Source organism: Protopterus annectens, chromosome 4.part1 (genome assembly GCF_019279795.1).
Source record: "Protopterus annectens isolate FY-2018-M chromosome 4.part1, PAN1.0, whole genome shotgun sequence".
Lineage (NCBI taxonomy): Eukaryota > Metazoa > Chordata > Ceratodontiformes > Protopteridae > Protopterus > Protopterus annectens.
In genome coordinates, this window is record NC_056734.1 from 649,502,042 (window position 1) to 649,526,811 (window position 24,770).

At 39.5% G+C, this 24,770-nt stretch overlaps 1 protein-coding gene across 1 annotated transcript in view; it reads right to left on the minus strand.

Annotated features, from left to right (window-relative positions):
• LOC122801263 overlaps positions 1-24,770 on the minus strand; it is a 196,166-nt gene that overhangs the window by 60,226 nt on the left and 111,170 nt on the right. The gene's annotated exons all lie outside the window — the stretch shown is intronic.

Consider the following 24,770-nt stretch of genomic DNA (forward strand, 5'->3'; position numbering starts at 1 on the left):
ATATGCTGATAGAGGATATAGGTTCATACATTCATAGGTGGTTACTCTGCTTTTGACCCAAAGGTCTTTATAAGCCCAGCCATGTATACCAAATATAATACTAGAGAACACCACTATAAAGGATCTTGCCAAAACTAGAGATCTTAGCAATGACTGCCTATATCTAGGAGGGTCTTAGGTGAAATCCCCTGCAGTAATTTAGAGTTCCCATTCAGTCACCCAGGCTACTCTTAAACAGGGTCATAGAGTGGCTCAATTTGATGTGAATTGGTAGCCTATTCCAGAGGAGTGGCAACCTTTGAGAGACATATCTGTCTCTACAGCAGGTCCTATTTATTTCGCAGGCCAGATTAAGGTTCCTGGAGCAGGTCAGCCTTGTTCTATTTGACTTACGGATGTGCAGCATTTCCCTTAGGTTTGGATCTGAGATTGCTCTGTAGGCCTGCCACAAGCCTCCTCTAAGCAGTCTGTATACTACTGAGTACATCAACAATGACTTCCATCTTTCAATGTATGACATGTGCTACAGACCCTGAATTTTCTTGGTTAGAAATCTCTGACGTCTCTCAAGTTGCTGCAGGTGCCTGGCAAGGTACATACCAAAGGGAGCATTGTACTCAATTACTGGCCTGATGAGGGATGAATACAGGGGTGTTATGACTTCTTTTACTCTTGAGGCAATGCCTTTGCTAATGATGTATGCGACGTAGGATGACTTCCTTACCATAGTAAACACATGGTGATCAAAGTTTCAGCTACAGTCAACTTGTGTTCCCAACTCTCTCACTACTGAGTTGTTACTTAGGGTATTATTCTTTATATGATTGTCTGTAAGGATATAATTTTTACCCAAGGGGAGGTCATGTCTGTTAAATCTGGTCATCTTCTTTGAGACAGTCATCAAAGCCATGGACAAGAGGAAGATGGTGCACACCACCTACATTTACCTGGTCAAAGCCTTCAACACTATTCCCCTCTTGGACATAATAAATAAACTCTCTCAACTAGGTATCAATCCATATGTTACCAGATGGTAGTAAACTGGCTCACTGTTAGAGCCCAATTAATCAAAATAGGGGAAGCTACCTCAAGCAGTAGACCTGTAACGAATGGCGTACCCCAGTGATCGGTCTTGGGGCCTCTGATATTCAGGACATACTTCTCTGAGGTGCAGGCCAAAACCAGTGGGCTATGGTTGACCAGCTTTGTAGATGACTGCAAAATGGGCACTGTCATCAATTCTCCAAGTGATGTGTACATCCTCCAAGAGGGTCTCACCCAAACAAATGACTGGTGCCAGAGAAATGTCCTCAAGCTGAATGGCAAAAAATGCATCGTCATCCTCTTTGGGGAGAGTGACATCTCCACATATTATCACATTAATAACAATGTCCTAAGCATGCAATCAGTCATGAGGGATTTGGGCACCCAGGTCTTAGCAACCTGACTTTTGACCACCAAGTTGCTTCCATTGTACAGAAAGCTTTCTACATGGCCCACCTCATTAGTAAGGGTATTTCATCCTAGGACAAAAAGGTCATAACATCCCTGTATTCTTCCCTTATAATGCCAATTATTGAGTGTAACAGTTCCTTCCACATGTAACTCACAAAGCACATACAGCAGCTGGAGAGACCACAGAGGTTTCTCACCAGGAGAATCCAGGGCCTCAAACATCTATCCTACACAGATAGGCTAAAAGCCCTGTCCCTCTCCTCAGTTTCATACAGACACCCCTCTGTCTGGCATACAAAGCAATCTCAGACCCTGCCTTGATGGGACTGCTGCATATCCACAAGTCAAGCTGCACTCAAGTAACCTGCACGAGCAACCTCAACCTGGTCTGTGACATCAATAGGACTTGTTGACAGGACAGATTTGTGTCCCAGAGACTCCCCCATCTGTGGAACAGATTCCCTCTTCAGGTCAAGCAGAGTACCTCATTATCCCTTTTCAAGCGCAACCTGGATAGCTGAATAGGAAATAGAAAATACACCCCTGGGATTCCACTTGTGCCCCTACTGGACAGGGTCTTTGGGTGCTGACATGTCTAAACATGGGCTAAACTCTTGGCTAGGCTTATAAGGGCCTCAGGGCTAATAGCCTAGTAACTTCCTATGATCCTATGATCCAAGGGGATGATATTGCATTTTTTAGCATTAAGTTTGAGTCCATGGCTCGGGCACCAATCATTAGTTTGTGTTAAGTCACTCTTGAGGTATATTGACATTGTTTGGGAATTCAAGGATTGCACCTAATTTGCAGTCATTAGCAAACTTAGTCAGTCACAGCCCCTCTGTTTTGGCCTGAACATCTGAGAAGTATATTTCAAATAATAGGGCACACAGCACTGATCCCTGTGGAACCACACTGGTGACAGGTCTGCTGACTGAAGTAAAGTCCCCAACTTTGACTGAGTGCGATCTGTCAGTAAGCCAGTTAGCAACATACCTGATGACATAAGGGTTGATATTCAACTCAGAGACTTTATCAATGATGCCCAAATGTGGGATTGTGTTGAAGGCCTTGGCTAAGTCAAGGTAGACTGTATGCACAGATTTGCCTTTGTCTATAGCTCTGGTGATGTTTTTAAAGGAATCATCTAAGAGATATTCTTATTATTCCAGGTTTTCCTGGAATGCTGAGAATCTAGATGGCAAATAGCATGTATGACGGATCGACTGCCTGGATTAAATGATATGATTAACACAAATGTTTTATCATGGGAGTGAGTCATAATTTCAGTACAAATGTACCTGATCTTGTTTGACTTTAGAAGCTAAGCAGGACTGAGCCTGGATAGCATCTGGATGGGAGACCATTTGGAAGCATCACCTCTTGACAATGGATTTTAACACTGTTTTTTTTTTTTTTTTTGATTGGTGGAAATAGGCAATCAGGATCTACGATTGGTTCGATTTTCTGATTGGTAAAAAAAAAATGATTAAATGATTGGCTTATTTTTAGTGTATAATGATTGGTCCTGAATACCAGGAAATATTTCTTTTTTGAGATTTTTAAAACTAATTTAAATAGTGTACTTCATGTGCTTTGAATGGTAGTTGATTGGATGTGTGTTTTTTTTGGTGAAGACCCTGGAGAGTATTTAAATAATATGGAAACATAGATTCTGAGGAAGTTCTATGGTGAAAATATTAAAGAATGAAAGTGTTTAATTTTAGAAGGACTCTCGTGGTTTGTCCTTTGGAACTTATTTTGTTTCATTTCTGCTTTGTTCCACCCTGTTTTTTTTTACTATCACAACAGGTGTGACATATGTGTTTATGTGAAGGCATGACATCGTGTACTTCATACAAGGGATATGTGCTCCTGTGATTGCCATAGTACATCATCAGCAGTCAACATGTTGTCTCATTTTCCCATGCCAAAGGATACACTTCCTACCTAGTATGTAATGAATGAAACATGGAAACCAATGCCATCATTTCTCTGAAAAAAAGCATTGCTTATGTGACAAATTGCCACCACTCCCAGCACAAGGGAACAACATCTATATGTGTACAAAGCCAATGTGAACGACAACACTGTTAGTGAGGTTCTATATTACAACATCAAAAGCTCAGGTCAGCAAACACTTGTTCGCCAACCAATATGCAGCGAAATGTTATTTCCATGAATGGCCACTTCAGCAAATTTTTTCCTAGGAGAAAAAATTGCTTGGCCAAGCAGAAATGACACAGCATTACAAACCTAACAAAGTGTGAGGCTTTGTCCCCACACCTCCCAATGTGGGGGGCTGCTCCCCCACAACCCCCATAACTAAATATACCATCTCTGAGATCGTACTACTGTGAGGAAAAGGGCAAATCCACAATGATGGCTGAGTGATTTTTTTTCCCCTAGGAAAAAAATTCACTGTAGTGGCCTCTCGCGGAACTGACATTTCACTGTTTATTTTTCAGCAAAAAGGTGTTCGCTGACCTGAGCTTTCACTATCATCATATAGACCCGTTAGTGACACATACAGTCACAATAACACTGACACAATGGATGGATTTTAAGCAACTATCCAATATCTAAAGCTAAACCTCTGTGCCTTAAATGCAAGTGCCACACAATCATATTGAGGTACAGCTGAGATGGTGCACAGTTAAATGGATGGCATCACCACTGTTTATAAGATGGGATGTTTTTGATAAATCCATACAAAGTGCACACTAACACCATATAGCTATGCATCATATATGTTCTTGCAAGAAAGTATGCAAAGTATGAGTGCAAACGACCACCCACAGCCAGACTCAAGCATCCTAAATATGTAGCTAGACCATGTACAAAGCATACTATCAAAGTCATGCGACACAGGATGTTACACATTCCAAATATGTCATGCTGTAGGTATGTTAAAAGTATGTAACCATTTTGTTGACAACATATTATTCTCCCTGGTGATACAATGACCTGCTGGTGTTACAATGTTCCAGTCTAACTCTAATCCATAATTAGATGAATACATAAAGGTGGTTGTGAGGTAGCCAGTGTTATATGACAATAATAACTGTAATGCTGTTGAAGCAGAGATGCAATCAAACCAGCTACCTATCCACATATGCCATCTATAACATTAATTATCAATAGACAGCACCACAGGAGAATACTGAATACAGTTGTAACAGATAGCATCTATTAAGGGATGATATCTCCAGTGTATTGCCAAGGAGATTTATTTGGTAAAATTATTTTCACAGCCAATCAGGGCTTGTAAAAGTTGTCGCTACATATGAGTGTAAAAAATCATGATTGCATTGGACATAACACTTGAAGAAGTCAAGCAGTGTTGTACTCGAACATCCTCCCTCACTATTTATATGTTATAGAGCATACTGTCACACATACCAGGCACCACAGTAGAAGTCTGACATTAAAATAGCTGACGTTCAATTGCAAAAGCAATGACCTCCTCATTGTTTTGAACCACTGGTGTAGGCAGACAATATAATTGTGTAATAGTTGGCTGTCATCATAGCCACACAAAAAACTGACATGTGAAGCACGGAAATGTCCACTCCCTCCCCATTCAGCAAATGGTTAAGGTGTTTGTCTTACAAACACAAGGTGCAGGGTTTGAGTCTCACAAAGGATAACTGGCTAGGCTTAAAATGGCTCACAAGGGTAGTTAGCTTAGTACTAACCTATAAACACTTTGCATTACTACCCCTCTAAAAACATGAAGTGGCTCTCTTTTAATCCATGGCACTGTTACTTTAAGCATTAAAGTAAAAATCTGTGAACATACTGCTGCCTAAATAAGCAGAATTCCCTTTATGCAATGCATAAAATGTACTCATTACAGTGCAAGCAGTATTGCATAGCTATACCATTGTGTAGCAATGCAGTTTTGGATCTGAAGGTTGGCCTTAGGGGATGCTATTGGGTATGAAAATGAATTCAGAATATGTGTGTGCACATGCATAACTAACCACACACACACACACACACACACACACACACACACACACACACACACACACACACACACACACACACACACACACACACATTTAATTATCCCGTGTTAGGTAATGAATTTCCAACCTTCCTAGTTTACACAATCTAAGGAACACTGTAGCACTTACAAGCATCACAGGACAAGACTGATTGTGAAAGGAGAGAGAGTACTTTTATCAGTATGACCTCATTAGTGTGTTTCAGGTAGGATGTTACTGTAAAAGTTGTTATACGGAAACTGTGTCCACATTTAAATGCAACCTCTGCTGGGAAAATGGAGCCAACAAGCATTACACAGAAAAATGCACAGTGTCCATGATGGGTATCAAACCTCTTACCTATCTAGTTTGCACAATATAGAGAAACTGGAAGTGCCACAGGAGAAGTATGATTTAGATGAGAGATGGCACTTTTGTCAGGATGGCCCTATTAGTGTGTTTCAAAAAGGATGCTACTGTAAAAGTTGTTATAGGGGAGCTGTGTACAAACTCAAATAAACCTCTGCAGGGGAAATGGAGACAGCAACAAGCATTGCACACAGAAATCATTTGTGCTGAGTATTGAATCTCCTCCTTATCCAGTATGCACAATCTAGAAAGCAATGTAATATGCGCAAGTGCAACAAGAGAAGTCTGATTTTAAGGGGAGAGAGAGCACTTTTGTCAGGATGACTTTATCAATCAGTTTCAGAGAGGATTTACTCTCAGATCATTTTTTTGTGAAACAGGTGCCCATTTTTTTTTTAATTTGTGAGAGAGAGGTGTGTTGGAAAAAGTGCTTAGGAATGAGATGGTTAGGTAGGTAGGCTAGATAGGATAGATTAGGAAGCATCTGCAGACATACAAGACAAACAGGGATGCTGATGGAGACAAAATGTTGGGGACACAATGACTGGGGATAGGTAGGAAATACTGGAGGCACACACACATCCAACATGACAGTGAGAATCTAGACCTCACACTCGGAATTGTCATCAATGTCTTCTGCAGTAGCTCCCTGGATCAGTGCTGGACATGATATTGCATTTGTAGTGTGATGCAGGACCCTTTCAACCCTGCTTATACATGCACCAAGGCTCCTGTCCATAATATCTTCCACCAGCACTGTCATCTCCTGCTATGTGACAAAATTACAAATTCCACTAGTTCTGCTCCCAGAGGCAACCACAGTGCCAGCAGCCAGGGTGCAGCTACCTGATATACGTGGCACAGGTAGGGCAGGGGTTGTGGAGCAATCCTGACAGGTTCTGACCCTGAAGTGCTGGGTGTCTGTGCTGCCATCTGTGGAGGTATGGCAGGATGAAATACAGTGGTAGATGGACCTCTGTCTGATGCTGCTGATTAATTACCATCAGCAAATTATGCAAACAGAAGACTATTAGTGAATTTTAGCCGCCCTCCCCCCCAAAAAAAAGAGAGATACAAGTCTGTAGGGAGACAGGAAAAAGGTAATTAGATGCATGTCATGTAAGACATCTCTATACTTTAAACAAGCTTTGATTTGGGAATACATAAACAACTATGATAATTTACTATTGCACACTTTTTAGACATCTACATATGACAGAAAGGTATTTATGTGTTATGAAATAATTATCAGTGATCTGATATAAACAGCTGCCATTCTTTTACTATAATGGATTGGATGTATGCATTCTAACTTAACAATAACAGTTACAATAGTGTAATTTGTCCCAACAGATCTTATAAATAATTAACAATTTATAAAAACATGCTGCTTCTGGGTAATGAAACCACGCCCAGTAAAGCCAGTATTCTAATTGCTTAATGCAAGCAGCAACACTTATTTTAGAAAGCATGCATGCTTGAGATGACTTGATGACCTACACCTCCTCAGGATGTTACTGCTTTGGGAATGAAAAAATAATTATGGCTGTTCAGTTTAGTAGATTCATACATACCCATGCCTTTCTGAGGTGAGTTAATCTGTTCTGCTGCACCTCACTGTTTGCATCAATCTCCTTTGCAGCTGTAGACAACAAAAAGAAAAGAAATATAGAAATATATATGAAAGTATAACGAGTAACTGCATCACCTGATAATTACTGCCATTGCATAGACAGATTATGGATCAGAATACTTACACAAATGGCTAATGTTACCAGGCCTAAATTTAGCCTCTCATCAGCTTAGGAGGTCTTGCTTGCAGTTTTTAAGGTCACTATAATGGTGACAATGTTTTTCTCCATTGCATGGAAGGACAATTGCAGTGAAGACAGTCTTGGCTAAGCTATTCCAGTCTCAGCTTTATTAGGAGTGCCACAAATATCGTGGACTTCTCAAAATACCACCTTTTGTTCTCTAAATTTAGCACCATTCTGTACATCGCTAGCCATGCTGCAAAAGTCAAGCTCATAAAATATGTCTGGAGTCACACCTAATTCAGATTTCATGCTACTGGTATCGTGCAAACATGCACAGCACTGCTAAATACATTTGTGTGATTGTAAGTGGATAGACCATTTGGCAGATACATTGGGACTACTTAAAGCAGATAGCTTTAAAGGTGTGAAACATGGCACTGAGATGTGCTATGTGTGATGCTCCACCCTTTGTCACAGTTTCCAATGTGGAACAAAGGACTGCCTACTGGTATGGCTTTCGAGGGTTGTACTTTGGAAGGTGAAACATAGCTTAGTTCTGACATATTATCATTTTAGGGCTTACTCAATGTTAAAATATTTTTTGTAATAGCTGCGAATAGAACCCAAGGGATACAGTAGGCAACAAAATTGCAACTTTTGGATTAACTGACATTGCCACAGGAAAGCTAACTTTATACAATGGAAATTTGACATTTACTGCTATTGGAATGAATGGATATACACTTTAGAAAGGCCTATGTGTGGTTCTAATCCTGTCTTCCTATGCAAAAGTTGTTCTTACTGCAAGTAAGTATGGCTCACATAGATGAAGTTGAATGTGATGGCTAAGATAGGTTGGCATATGTCACATGCATAATTCAGAAATCACAAAGGTCCTAAATACATAGTTGGGATATATGATGAGATATACTGATTTCAACAAGATATTTTGCCCATTTTGGATGGCACAGTGATGTTACGGTTAGCATTGTCACCTCCCAGCAAGAGGTTCTCCTGATCAATTCTCAGCTGGGGTGCCTTCTATGTGAAGTCTGCATGTCCTCCCTGCATTTGTGTAGGTTTCCTATGGGTGCTCTTTTTTCCTCCCATGTTACAAAGATGTGTCTGGAGCATTTCTTTCTGGGCTTGTGCTGAAAATTGGCTCATTCCAAATAAGACTTTCCCAGTAAACACATGTTAAATAAATAAATAAATGTTGTCATGTCTAGGAAGGTAACTATACATTTGGTTGTGTTTATCTTTAAAACATTAATCATATATGCTAAACAGCACATTTTCATTATACAAGGCTTACTGATGCACTGCTTAGAAGAAACATGTTTAACATTATCAATTTTGTTTGCTGTTACAGTAAAATTCAGAAATTTGTGGGAAATATGCTTCTAACACCCTTTTAAAAAGTATATTTTAGCTGAATTTGAGCTTTTGATAGGCTGTTTGATTTATTTAAAGTCACTGCCCTTAGACCTTATGTCTTAGATACCTCGGCAACAAGTGGAATTTCTCCTCTCAGTACTGTCCAGAGGTCTGAATACAGCACACCATTGTTAACAGCATTTGAGCTGCCTAAGGCACCCTAAACAAAATTTTTCACTTTTCCCCATAGATAGAGAATTGTGTCTGTGGGATGCCAAGAGGAGAGCAAATGTACCCTAAAGTGAAAAAATGGAAAGTAAAAAGTGTGAATTATGGCAAAGTGTTCTGTAAAAAGGATTCAAACAATGCTTCATGTTCTAGCTTTCTATCAACTACCCTCAGTTACACCTTGTGTTACAGAGAAAGTTGCATATCAGATGTATTTTTGAATGATTACTATCCAGAATGCTGCCAGGTGCTCAAAGCTGCCAGGCATTTTTGATCTACCTAAGGCAGCCTAAACTAAATTTATTACCTTTTTCCTAAAGTAGTTAACTGTGATTGCAGGATACCGAGAGGAGAGCATAAAAACAGACAATGCAGTGTAATATATGTTATGGCAGTTACAGATATTTAATGCTATGTAATGCATGGGTATATGCATCAATGACCAGAGCAATAACATGACATCTCCATGCAACATCAGACATGTACATTGTAGAACACATTATCAGGCCTGTTGTTACTGGCATATTATGTTACATTACACAGAATAGTGATTACAATGTGTTAGCAATACTGACAACAACTGATTTTTTAAACAACAGTGTGCTATTGCAAAACTTGATTAAATATATAACCTGACAGTCCTTTGCAAAAGTATGATGTCAGTAGATTCAAATTTTGCTTCAGATATACTTCATCCATCAGATACATGTCAGGTGTTTTTTTCTTCCCTGAGTACTATCCAGAATGCTATCAGCCTTGTAATGCGTACTAGCTGGTTTACTTGACATATGGCAGCCTAAACTATCTTTTTCACCTTTATCCCTAAGCCATGCCATAAAAAAGCCAGCATTGAAAAACTTATATATATATATATATATATATATATATATATATATATATATATATATATCCTTCAGTGTACTTGAAGACTGTTTTTTTTAAATCCCTTGTCCTCTAACACAACCTGACTAGGTGTATATCGGAGAGGGGAGACGATGAAAGCTGATTCTTCATGCTGTCAGTGTAATCAGGTACACCTGTAAGACATTAACGAGTAACACTTCTCAGTGCTCGTCCTTGCATTGCTGAGGGTGTGTGCATGCAATCGTGTAGGTCCGTATACCATGTTGAAATTCCCTACATGATTTGTAGATTTTGGCTTTCAGAAATGCTAATGATTTTACACTTAATTTGCATACACTCAGTGCTCGCAGGGCTAACTTTGCACTATATAAAAGTAACTATGTAGATAGTGGCCACTTGTATCATACTGCAGAGACTGTTTTGAAATTCAGAGCTACATAGTCATAGAATAGTAGGACACTGGGTGATTTAACTAGTTTCTACAGTGATGCATTGTCAAGGTATGTTGCTCTTTCATAAATAATGCTTCCATTTGGACATTACAATGGTGAAGTGTAGTGACTGATGAAGAGCATTTGGATGATTTTTTTTTTTGTATTTACATTAATTTCTTACTTTTGACACAAGCATTTCTACAGTTATACTACTGAATGCATCATGTCAAATCTAGTATAATTTTTATGAATAGTTGCACAGTTTTTGCCGATAATGATATTGTAAGTATGTAGGAAGGTCTGAAATTATTATCTGTGTTAGCAGGCTAAAGAAAATGTGTTCTGTTTGTGTATTTCTACTGGGATAGACTCCATAGCAGTGGATAAGTTTGTTCTTACCTATGTCATGCTGCACTGATAATTGCTAAATTATTAATGCAGAAATGTACTGCAAAATTTAAAACAGTGTTATCTCCATTACAGAGGGCTATATAATATGTGCTGATACTGACAATGTACTTCTTTTTATGTTTTTTGTAGTGGAGCAGGTTGGCAGAGTGGTGTGGGTGTATGTGTTTGGCTTAGGGGGTTGTTGGGGTGATGGATGGATGTGTAGATTTAAGAGTAATCAGTACTTTCACATTTTTATTTTATTTATATTTTCCTCACTTCCTTATCATTACTACATGTACAAATCATTCCTTAGGGATTGTCCCTGTCTGATACTATCAGAACACAGCCATTACATGGTTAGGTAAAGGTTACGGAGTCTGACAGGCATCATTTTTGTTATTGGAATGTTCATGGGATGCTAGGCTTTGACCTAGGTAGTGTGCTGTCTTTTGTCTCCTAGTCATTGCCAGAGCATACTGTACATGCCTTCATCTAGCAGCAGCACCACCTGCAGCTGATGGCTTTCCATCAGACTCCTCATCAGTACCTGTTGCAGCTGCTGCTGCTGACCCTGCCTTTGGTCCTGCCACTTGCTGTCCTTGATGGAGCTCTTTCCTGAGAATGATACTGTGTAACACAGCACAGACTGTAAGTATTTCAGTTCAGCACAGGTGCCTGGGTTGTACTGCACTGTACCTTATGATGTGCCTAAATACTGGAATTTTGATTTCAGAAAACCATACCCACATTCTATGGTATTACCTGCATCATTATTTCAGCAAACCAAACCCATATTCTATGGCACTCCTTGTTTGAGCATGGCCCTCATTGTATCCTTGCTCAGTGGGGTTGTGTGGGTTTCTCATGAGTATCATGAAACACAGCTCAAGTGCATAACAGGCATCCTCCACTAGATGCTCTTGAAAAATGTCACCCCAAGAAAACCATGTTTACAGTTCACAAGTGTGCCAAATCTGTGAGCCATAGAAACTGCCAAGGTTACCTGCAAAGATATTGTAGATGATCCTTTGGGCATTACAGAAACCAGAACGGTTTACTAAGTGGAAACCTTTTCTGTTGATGTACCTCCTTCACGTTTCTCCTAGTGATGATTTTATTTCTATTTGTATACATCCTATGGCCTCCAACACTTCAGGGAAGTGTGTTATTGCATAAAATTCCTGCAGGTTCTTGTTCTCTTCTGTGGTGTTTGTGGGAAACAGATGTGCAGCCTTCCATGTAATAGCATTACATTTAAAAAACTGATGACATATCTAGAGACAGATGCTTGTGACACCCCAATATATATACCCTGAGTGTCTCTGAGAAGTACCAGTAGCTAGGATACGTAATGCTAAACATACCTTTGTTTCCACTGGGATGAGTTCAATACAATTTCCATGAGGTCTGAGGTGGGGAAGGCAAAAGTTGCATTATTCTTCCAGTGTTTCCTGTCCACCCTGTGTCTGTTAATAATTTCTATTTCATGTTGTCCATGATATGTCAAACAGGGCCTAAACACTCTTCTTCTTCTTGCGTAATGTCTGACAGCAAGAGCACTCTGATTTAAAGCCTGCTGCACATAGAACTTAATAATAGCAGCAGCAACCCCTAACATTTTTTAAGTGTAATTTTGTCTACATTCCAAAAGGCTTTGGTGTATATGGCAAAAGTCTACACTGAGTGTACATGATTGCTTTATAGCTGCCTGAATAGTTTCACCATATTAGATACATCCGAGTGACAGCTCCAGGTGCATCTGCAGTTAACACCTACTGATGCCTGTATGTGTCAAATATTGCTTGTTTATGTTTGCATCAGTTATTCCAAAACCATGCTATGTACAAGGTTTGAAAAGATTTCATTTTAAAGCTTACAACGGCAAAATCAACTGCATTAATATTTGACCTGTGTCTATTCCAGGTAAATATCTCAACAACCAAGTAACACAGACAGAACTGCTTAGCCTCATATGAAAGCCGTCAGCTAGATGAATAAAATGCTGCAGACAGTATGTGTGTAACCTGAGTGGTTGTTGAGATATTGTAAGCTGTCTACAGAATATTACAAATGTAACAGTTACTGTGTTTACAGTTAAAATTTGGTTTAAAACCTAGAACCCAAAGAATACTACCACTGTAAAAAGAGTTTGTGTTGAAGAGTTTGACACTTACACTTCTTTAGTAACCCCTTTAATCCCAGAGATATGAACATTTGTTTGAAATGTGAGGACATAATATGATTCTCTCCAAAGGCTTAGGCTCCACCCATTGAAAGTTACAGTACAAACTTCCTGATCTCTATTGGAGTGAAATTGTTAATTAGCATGTACTTCAGCTCCTTATGCTTTCATTAGCATATTCTGCTGTTTCCCATTGTTGTTCAGCTCTATACTTCGTGTAGAGCTGCATAACAAATATCAAATTGCATGCTATAATGGTGGTGCTGCATGATGCCAACAGGATCACTACATTCTATGTAGCTGTTAATGAATCCTGGCCAATATTAACATACTTCGGCAAAGAAGAAAGGAAGGCACAAAAATGGTGAGTATGACTGACAAAATGGAGTTTTTGTTCACAAAATGAAATATGAAGATAACAGCTTACATAAGGGATAAAGATACGTTTAGATATATATATATATATATATATATATATATATATATATATATATATATATATGTGTGTGTGTGTGTGTATGGGGTCATAGATTCATAGGAAATACTGGCTAATGGCTCAAGAGCCCATACAAACCTAGCTGATATGGATGATGGCTTTATGGGTTTCCATTCTTCAGTTACCTCGGAACATAAGTCCCTACCAAATACCTCTAACAAAGTTTGATTTACAGTTCTTATATACTGCTCCAGTCACGCACTATAGAGTCTGTTTTTTTCCTTTGGTATCTTTTTGGGGCTTAATATGGAAACATCTGTTCTGCTGATACTTTACTTTTCAGACTTGTTTAAGGAAATGCTTTGTTATAAAGCATGTATTGTCTTTCTGTGAAACCATTTCTGCTGATGTGTAAATGCACACAATCAGAATTATTTTTCTGCTGATTTTACAAAAACTTGTCCATTAACAGAAGTCTGAAAGGAAACATCTGTGAGAATACGTCAGACTGTTCTGCAGCTGATATTGAGAAAACATATTTTTCAGGAACTGATACTGCGAGAGAACATGTTTTCTAAGGAAACAGCTTTGTAAAAGATCACATATTGCTGAGTTTATAAACTGTTCTGCAAACATGAGAAAAGCATGCAATACTTGCTTTCCAGAATTGCTTTTTAGGCTTTTTTGCAGATGCTGTGAAGAAGCCTGTTTGTTATACATATAATATGGATGCCCATTTCACATTGCTAAAATCTATACATATATTTAAGCAAACTTTTTATTCTCTGCTTTATCTTTCAGCATATTTACAGCAGAATTAATTTCAATCTTTTATTCACTGTTAATCATACTCTAAAAATTCCCTATATTTATTTTAAAACAGTTTATATTAATATGTATCTTTTGATCAGATCATAGGAAACAAAACCTTTAGTCTTTTTTTATACAAGTCAAAATGCAATTTTACATAGTTAATACAATGATATTAAGTATTACTACCAAAACTGAATGTATCTAAGAATTTTTTTCTTGCAGACCATTCTGTGAAAATATTCCACCAGTTATGAGCTGTGTCTGCTATAGGTCTATTTTCTAACTTGATTTATGACTCAGAATTGTTTTATTAACTTTTTGCAACTGTTGAATTAACTGTTTACTTTTATTAATCACCTCATACCAGAAGATTAGAGATAGACTAATATCCATAAGAGACAAGAACTATGTGCTACTGTAAGCATTATTTTGTGTTAAAATATACAGTTTCAATGTAATTTTAACCACCATATTTCTAAACTGCCCATACACTTTAGTTGATAGTGAAGTGAACATTTAAAGTACTGAAATGGGCTTTTAATACTTGAGGATTTAAAAAAATAGACAAGGCTTATACACTGAAGAATACTGTTTACATATTAGCCCATTCGCTGTATGAGTACAATATTTTAATATAATTTTCCTCTAACTGGGGTAACCAGTACTGGTATGGAAAAATGGTGGTCCAAAAGCCAGTGATAAAATTACAACTTGACAAATTAATTTTGAACTAGTTACATTATAATGTGTCCTGTACAGTATGTATCTACACAGACTGTTTGCTACTCATGCATTGAAATCTAGTAGGTACCCTGGACACATTTTAAAACATGATTTTTCACACATATTTATTAGACATTAATATAATTTACACTGAAATTTTTTGCATTTGTACATACAAAGACTGCAAAGTACATTTAGTCCAATATACAAATTTAGTAACATTAACATCTGGTGGAATTGGCACCAGAGGCAACTATTAGAAACATTCATATGTTTTGCATACCACCATTGTCTTGCCAAAAGCATATTAAAATATAATAAAAATTAGCATAATAACTATTAGCAGCTAGTAAAATATGTTCTCCTGTCAGGTTTAATCTGTTTACCAGTATTTCCTGTTTTCCCCTCCCCCCCGAAAAGAGCAGTCAAGAAGGATTGAGATATTTTTTTTCTTCCTCTAGCTCTATTTTAGACCCTTCTGCAGTACTGCTTATGCAGTTAGTATAACACTGAGAAAGTACTCCTCTCCTGTAGTATTGCAGTATTGTTTATTTGCTTTAAGCCACTTGTCTGGCAGTCAGTCTTGTTTTTTACCTTATCTGCCCAGAATTTCCTGTAACTATTCATCCAGCCTGGGAAAGTCTGAGCTCACATTTTAGACTCTGTAGACCAAAGTTAACTCTTTAAGCATTTTCTTTTAATCATCTGTTAATACACTTGCAGCTTGATATTATAATACAGTTGTAAAATACATACCCCCGGATTCACGAATCCTCTGTGTAAGACTTAATAAGTCTTACTCGGAGGCTGCAGTTGAATGGTATAATGTCAGCATGCCATGAATATTCATGAGGGCACACTGACTCAACCGTAACTCCTACACGGACCGAGTATGAAAGCAGGGGGCGTATCCGACTGCCGAGCAGTCTAAATGTCCACGCCCCTGCAAGTGTAGTAAAAGCAAAATGTCAACACACAAGAGCGAGTTCACTGAAATGTACTTGCATTCAACACCACACACCCTGACACTGTAAACCCCCATCACAGTTATAAAAAGTAAAATATTTATTTTTTTTTTTTTTAAATCCACGATATAGCTGCCCGTATTTACACATGTGTGCACGAGTGTGCCCATTGCTTAGCTATAGTTAGCAATTCCGACATGGAAGAGCATAAGAAAGAATGTTTATGCAAATCACACCAAATTGCAATAGCGTAATGGTAGAGTGTAGGCACAAAGAGGAGGCATTCACAGTTCGAGTCCCACCACTCCCCTTCTTATTTATGTTTTAAATCAGTATTTGAAATAATACCAGACATATATGATTAAAATATTATTAAAAGCAGTGAAATGGCCAATGTATCAGTGAACAAAATATATATATTTAAAGGATCCAGATATATAATAGCCTGCCGTTAAGCAGCGCTTTGCCCAGCTTAACAGAGGTGCCCATAGTTTAATAGCACTTTACCCAGCTAAGCAGAGGTGCCCATAGTTTAATAGCGCTTTACTCAGCTAAGCAGAGTTGCCCATAGTTTAATAGTGCTTTACCCAGTGCAATAGAGTTGCCCAAAGCTTAAAAGCGCTTTACCTAGCGCAATGTGTTTGCGCGCACATGCGCGCTGCGCTAACCAGGGCACCGAGGAGCAATGTAGAGCAAAGTTGCTTAAATGCAGCCACACCCCCTAGCCTATCTGGACAGTATGAAAATAAAATGAATGACAAGGTTCGAACCCAGAACTCTTTGCATCAGAAGCAAAGTACAGAACCACTAAGGCATGACAACATAGGGGAAACATCCACTGTTAACATTCATATACTTACAAATGATAGTTTAACCATTACTAAGCAGGTCTGCAGTCAGCCGATAATTTTACAAAATGGTCAATCACAAAAAAGTGTGGGAAATGCGGCATATTTAAGCCCCACGGGTGGGAATACACACCATAACTGATTGAAGCTCACATCTGCAGTTAGAATGTCTGGTGTCAGAGAGGGAACATGCTTCCGAGTGCAACGTTGAGGCATCAAGGCGTCCAAATACATGGTTTGGCTCCTTGTCCACGGTCACGAGTCTAGACTCCTGCAGGGCCAGTTACAAGGGATGGAGTACAAGGCAGAGGCTTGGAACCGGTTAGCTCCTGACCTCACCAGTGCCACTGGCATTCCTCGGACTGGTGAGCAGGTCCATCACCACCATGCAGACCTGAAGAGATGAAAGCAGGACCACCTGAACCAGTGGATACAGGAGGCCCGTGGAATGCGGGATGCCCCAAAACTGAGTATGTAGCCATAGAATGCAGTATGCAGGAATTGATAATGGAGTATGTATAACGGATAGGTATGTCTCAATATCCCCTCATTTACTTTACAGCTGCAGGTGACCGTGCTATGAATCAGCAAGTCTATGCTGATAGGCTGCTAAGGCTGCACCACCAGGCAGGTTAGTGATTATTCTGCATGTATTGGTATATAAAATATGGAGAGAGCATAAAAGAAAGTGTTGTAGTCCAATAATACAGCCATAAAATTGCCTGAATAAGTCCTCTGCATGTACTGTCAGATAAAAACGTCAGAGAGGCAGAAAAAGAGTGTAGAAACCCATTAAGAAAGGTAACATATGTCTGGAATAATATCTCTGCAGGCACTGTCATATAAAATAAGTGAGTGAGCCTGAAAAATGAGCGTGCTAACCTATTAATAAAGGTATAATATGTCTTGAACATGTCTGCCATATAACACCGTTAAAACAAATAAAGGAGTGAGCCTGTGGAAAAGTGTGTAATGTCATTAATAAAGGTCTAAAACCCAGAGTGTGTCTGTGTCACAGAGTCTGAAATGTTGTTGTACCCATGCATTATACAAACAGTACTGTTTGAAAAGGTACTGGCAACCCAGAGTTGTGCAGTCCCATATAAAGTGGGTGATGGAAGTGCTAGTAGCTGTGCAACATATATACAGTCCACAACAGTCAGTTACTGGCTGGCATGAATAAGTAAAACTGGCACATGTGTAGCATGTTATATTTTCCCCAAAAATGTGAGTGTGTGTCAAGAAATGCAGGGTTCTGTATAAATCAAAGTGAAAATGTCATGTGAAAACATCCCAGATAAGTAGATAAAGAAATATAAATGCAATCAAGAAATATGCAGCAGTAACATCTGCATCCTGGACAGTTAGTTTGTCAGATATAGGTCAGGCATATATTGAACTAACCAAACCCATTACACAACCTAATGTATGGGGGCAAGTGTAATAATACATGTAGGGGATATACACTTGCAGTCACTAGGAATGTAGTGTAGATGAAAAGGTCATTAAAAGATGTTAACTGAGGTATTTTCTACACCCTACTGTATGTGCATAAACCATGCAATTCCACACCTCAATGGGTATGTGTAATCTTAAATATTTGTTGGGACATATGTCCTATTGTTCTATAAATATTTGCATTCACGTTGATGCATGTGCCCTGTTTGAACACTGCAATCATGGTGGCCTGTTGCTACCAAACATCCCTGCATGCAGTGGAATAAACACTGTGGTTCAATATATGCATGTGTTATGCTTGCTGTTCAACTGTTGTACCCTTGGTGTGTTGGGTTAATGGGAATATTATTGCATGCTGTTACAACTAATCTGGAATGCTGTTTTGCTTATGTTGTAATTAAACACACCTAATCACAGAACGTATGGGAAGGCTGGTCCCAGCGGACCCACCTGTCTCTCCTCAGCCGGTGAGTGCACCTGGCACCAGCAGGTCTGGTGCCCAGCCCGGGCTCCTCTCCTCCGTTGGTCCTGTGCCACCTTCGGGTGGAAGCACTGCAGGGGATGGGGCTCATCTCCCAATTGCAAGCGTGGGTGGAGAATAGCCACCTGTCACCCTTTAAAGGGTCCGGGTTGTGGTGCGTAGGGAGATCCAGCGTTCAGTCGCTGATCCCCTATGCCAGCTTGAGGCAAGAGTGGCATGTCTCACGGGTGAGCCTGCTCGTCCTATGTAGCCCCCAGCACAGCCACCCTCGGGGCTGTGAAGGTGCAGTGGTGACTGCCCATGGGTGGGGATCTCAGTTCCACTGTTACCATCTGTGGGCTCATGGGCTTGCGATTTCCAAACAACCTTCCCCGTCAATTGTGTTCACGCACCCCATGTGTCAAATTCCACCCCTGTATGCGTCTTGTTTGTCTTGTCTGTTTACCTCCCCAACCTACTTCCCCAAATATACCTACATCCCCTACCTCACATTCCACTCTCACCTGAAAAAAAAAATGAAAAAAAAGGGCAATCTGTTCCCACAAAAAAATTACGCCCCATACATAGCTTCCCATTTTGCACAGGTCTGCTGGACATATAAACTGATAATTATAATTGGCACTACAACATACTCTGTTGTCCTCACCCCTCTTTCAGGGGTGGAAGGTTGCAAATTTCACACCAAATTACGAACATATGCACAGCTGTTGCTGTTACAGAAATGGGCAGCTATGGGTCTTCCCTACACCCTTCCTGCACATCCAAGCTGGTTTCCCTACTGCCTTTCCTTCTTTGTGCCCCCTTTTTCACCACTTTCCTATCTCCCCATTTTCTTTTCTTTCAAAGAAATTAGTGCGGGGGTTAGCGGGAGTAAGCACTTTTAAGCAGTAGTTAGTGGGGGTGCACGAGTGAGAGCTTGTGTGCGCTTAGCTAAGCATTGCTAAGCGTCATGCAAACCCGCACAAACCCGCTTACAACTGCTTAAAAGTGCCTTAGTCACTCTGTATGACAGGGCCCTTGTATTGCTCAGCAGCAAAATAAAATATACCTGCCAGTCTCGAACCCCAGACCTTGGGCTCACCAGTCTGCATGAAGTACCACTACGCCACAACAGATATATAATAACTTGGTGCTGAAAGAAATATATCATGCATTACAATGAGTAAATGTAAAGGGAGAATAGGAATGGCATAACACAAATCATGTTCTGTGGCCCTTAACCAGCAAGTGTTGTGGAATTGCATGACATGACTGTGAAAAGAGAACCAGCCATGCTAGTAGGGAATAATGTTACAGTAGCACCTTGCAAACCCCACACAGTATCAGAGCAGGATAAACACTGGCATATTTGAATAGGTTAGAGGCCAGACTTCCCAGCTGTGACTGGTTTACAGGGATATCCCTGATTTGCAAACAAATGTTAGCTGTGCCCCTCAGACTCCCTGTGAAATGTAGCAGCAGTAGGCAGAAAGGTGGGGAATCCCACTTAATGATAAATGTCAATAAGTGAGAGTAGACACTGCTTGCACGTCAGAAAAGGTGTAGTAATACATATGCTCAGAATCCAGATATGAGACATATACCAACCTTCTGACTGAGAAAACAGTGTCCACAGCAAACAAGCATGGTCCCCACCTTGCAAAACTGAAAGGGCTATGCTTACCTAACCTATCATTTTATAGCAGTGTCCTGAAATCACAGTGAGAACTGCAATTGCCACACAGCAGGCTGCATGCAATTACTAAATGGTGGGCACCAATTGGTGCAGAGGCCATCACATGCACATGTGCAGATACCTAGAAAAGCAGCTTGTATCTGCTGTCCACACATGCAATAATATCATTGCACCAACTGGGAGAGAGAGAGAGAGAGAGAGAGAGAGAGAGAGAGAGAGAGAGAGAGACAGACAGACGGATACAAACAGGCAGTAGGAAACAGACACTGAAAACAAACAGCAACACACAGAGGAAACCAAAACCAAAAAAAAAAAAATACAACACCTACAACAGACAGAGGTGAGGAATACAAAGGTAAGGTATGTAACAAATATGTATTTGCTGACATCCAAAAGATGTGTTTGAAGGGTACCCTACATACTGTGATTCATCCATATGTGGCAGCAGTCTGTATCTATATGTACATGCACATTTGCATAGAGCAAGGGACGTACTGCAACTGTTAGTGAAGGCTGGACATATGTATGTTGTTGAAGGCTGCTATGTGCACATATGTATGTAGGTTGTAGTGTGTGGCATTGCAGACAGCAAGCAGTGCCGGTATATGTCATGTGGTGATTACACGCTGTGGGACTGAGCTACAGGCAGTGAGACCTGCTACAGCTATACGGCCTGAGGACAGCAGAATGCATTCTGCACAACATTGTGCAATAGTATTACATAACCGTATGTCTCACAACTGTTGCATAATTGACATCCCCACCATGAAAGGTAGGCAGTATATGTGCCTGTATGTGCAGCTATATGTACAGCAATGGATGTTTAGATGTATGTGTATATATACATGTATATATATATATATATATATATATATATATATATATATATATATATATATATGAATGTGTGTGTGTGTGTGTATATGTGTATAGATATATATATATATATATATATATATATATATATATATATATATATATATGTATATATATATATATATATATATATATATATATATATATATATATATATATATATATATATATATATATATAGATATATAGATATATATAGATATATAGAAATATAGATATGTAGAAGTATAGATATATAGATCTATACATAGATATATACATATATACAGATATACATATAAAGATAGATATAGATATATGTAGATATATATAGATATATATATATATATATATATATATATATGTATAGATATATATATATATATATATATATATATATATATATATATGGATATATATTGATATATATGAGTATATATGGATAAATATAGATATATATGCATATATATATATAAATATATATATAGATATATATAGATATGTATGGATATGTATAGCTATGGATAGATATGTATAGATATGGATAGATATGTATATATATGGATAGATATGTATAGATATGTATAGATATGTATATATGTATGTATATACACATATATATATATATATATATATATATATATATATATATATATATATGGGTCTACCTGACAAGGTCGACAAGCCACAACATCGACAACCAGTTTCCCGACACCACATAACCGACAGTTCACAAGGTCGACAAGCCAGCCACAACATCGACAACCAGTTTACCGACAGCACATCAAAACAAATCCCCTGTCCAAAAAGCACACACACAACACAAGCACACCAAAATCCTTACAAACCCACACTAAACCTCACATACACAACTATCTACAACCTTAACCCAAACCCTAACCCTAAGGTCCGTCACTATCACACACTTACCTAACCCGCGCCCTAACCCTAACTCACTTAACCCGCCCCTAACCCAAAGACTATCACTAGACACTTACCTAACCCGCCCCTAACCCTAACTCACTTAACCCGCCCCTAACCCAAAGACTATCACTACCGACACTTACCTAACCCGCCCTAACCTAACTCACTTAACCCCTAACCCAAAGACTATCACTACAAGACACTTACCTAACCCGCCCTAACCCTAACTCACTTAACCCACCCCTATCCCTACAGACCATCAATATCGCACACTTACCTTATCGACCCCTAACGTCCGTCACTACCGCATACTTACACAGCCTTTTCCCATGTCGGTGTTCTCAGCGTCGGTGTTTTCATCCGTCGGTCTTCTCAGTTGTCGATCTTCTGGCGTCAGTGTTCTCGGTGTCGGCGTTCTGAGCTGTCGACGTTGTCAGATAGACCCATATATATATATATATATATATATATATATATATATATATATATATATATATATATCAGAGAGAAAGAGAGAGGGAGACCCAGGATCATATGTACTGCAACAGGTGCCTGTTGGCCAAGGCATAGACTGAACACCAGTGTTGATGCTGCAGTGCCATACCCCATTTCAAAACACCTTACGCAGTAACTGCCACATAGGTGGTAGCCTGCCTAACACTGAAGGTGTCAGAAGGTATCATGGGACACTGGTGGACAGTAGGCTCCCCTTTGATAATCACAGTGCCACAGTAGTCATGTAATCTGTCTACGTGGTACGTGTCTTCACAAAAGGTGTGTCATCTAGGGAAATATAGGTCGGTGTTCCCCTCTACTCATCACAATGCCCCATGTGGTATGTACCTCACATGACAACTACAGCAAGTGAAAAGGCCACAGCCATACCTAACAGCTCTGATTGTCAATGTAGCATTGTTTATACCACTGTTAGGTCTGAGTATGTATTGTCCACCCATGTGCCACTTGTCTGAAGTGTAATGTGTTGCCAGCATGTCTTAGTGAGTGGACAGTACATGTGTGATGTGTGCAGTACAGATTAGCAAGTGTATATCTGTGAACATGGTGGATGCACACTGTCTGCATGTATGTGCATAGTGGACCCATGGGACGTGTGGCATACCCTGTCGTACACATTGTTAACATCTCATAGTATCTTTCAATGGCCAGTATGCATTCTACTACAGTTATGTACTAACATGGGTAGACATGTGTGTATGACATGGGTTGACACTATGCTGTGGGTGATACCGTTAATACCTGTCAATGATTTCCGGTCTGGTAGTATACACAACCTCAACAGCATGACTATAAGCAATCATTGGATGATGTCCTGACAAATGACACACAGTCGTAGGGAACTCAGTAACAGTTGGATCCTTCCGGTGCTACACTATTACACTAACCAGTGGTAATGACCGCCACCCATTCCTGTGACCACACCTGTTTGGCATATAGCCCCTTAGGTACATGCAAACATACTAGGGATGTGTCCATCCAAATCTGGAAATGCATGCATTGGCCTACAATGCATTCCCTGGATGGGACGCATATCCTACACAAGGGTATCATACAGACAGATACCTGTTGTCTGATACATGCTGTATAGCAGTAAGCCAACTATGGCATAGTCATCCTCATGTACTATACATACTATCCCGTCAGTACCACACAGGTGGTAGCCCTCAACATGTATGTTGGGTACCAATGTGTACATGCAGCCTCATGTCATGTCATTTGTCCCTTGGTATCCACATATCCATAGGTATTGTGGAGTCCCACGGTGTATCACATAAGACATTAGAGGCCTGAATGCGTGTCCACAAGGCAGTTGTACACCTATAAAGACTGTCCATTATTGGCAGTCATTGTTGTGTATGAACATGTCTGACATATACCCCAGGCATATACCCTCACTCACACTACTCTTAAGTAACTGTCATGTATGTGTGTGGCACAGATGACCTTGGCCACAGAACACGACAGTGGACGATCTTGTCACATACATACATATGTGACCTACGGTCTGAGAAGCAGCAGCACAACCTGTCAATGGAAACCAATGTATTCATATAGTATGCAGGCTTCGCACCTATGTACTGATTGAGGGGGCATGTACACATATATATTTGCCACGCAGATACCTGATGTGAGCAATGCACTTACTGTTGTAATCATAATATGTCATACCATAGTAAAAGTAAAACCCACACTGCATTGACCAACACTGACACACACACAGTCAGCATTTACAGTATTCAAACCCCTATCTAACTATGTTATGATACTAGAGAGAGATGCATTAACATGGCGTGCTACTTGCTTTACTGGGTGGCTTCCCTTCTCCGTCTGTATTTGTAGGATGGAGACATCATCAGTCTTTCCAAAGAGGAATGTACCTCTTTTAGTGTGTTTTCCCAGTCTCCAAAAAGGGCACTCCTTTCAAAGACAATTGCACACATACATACACCCCCCACAGTCTGCGTTTGCAGGATCCCAACCCCTACCTAACTATATTATGATACTAGAGAGTGATGCATTAAC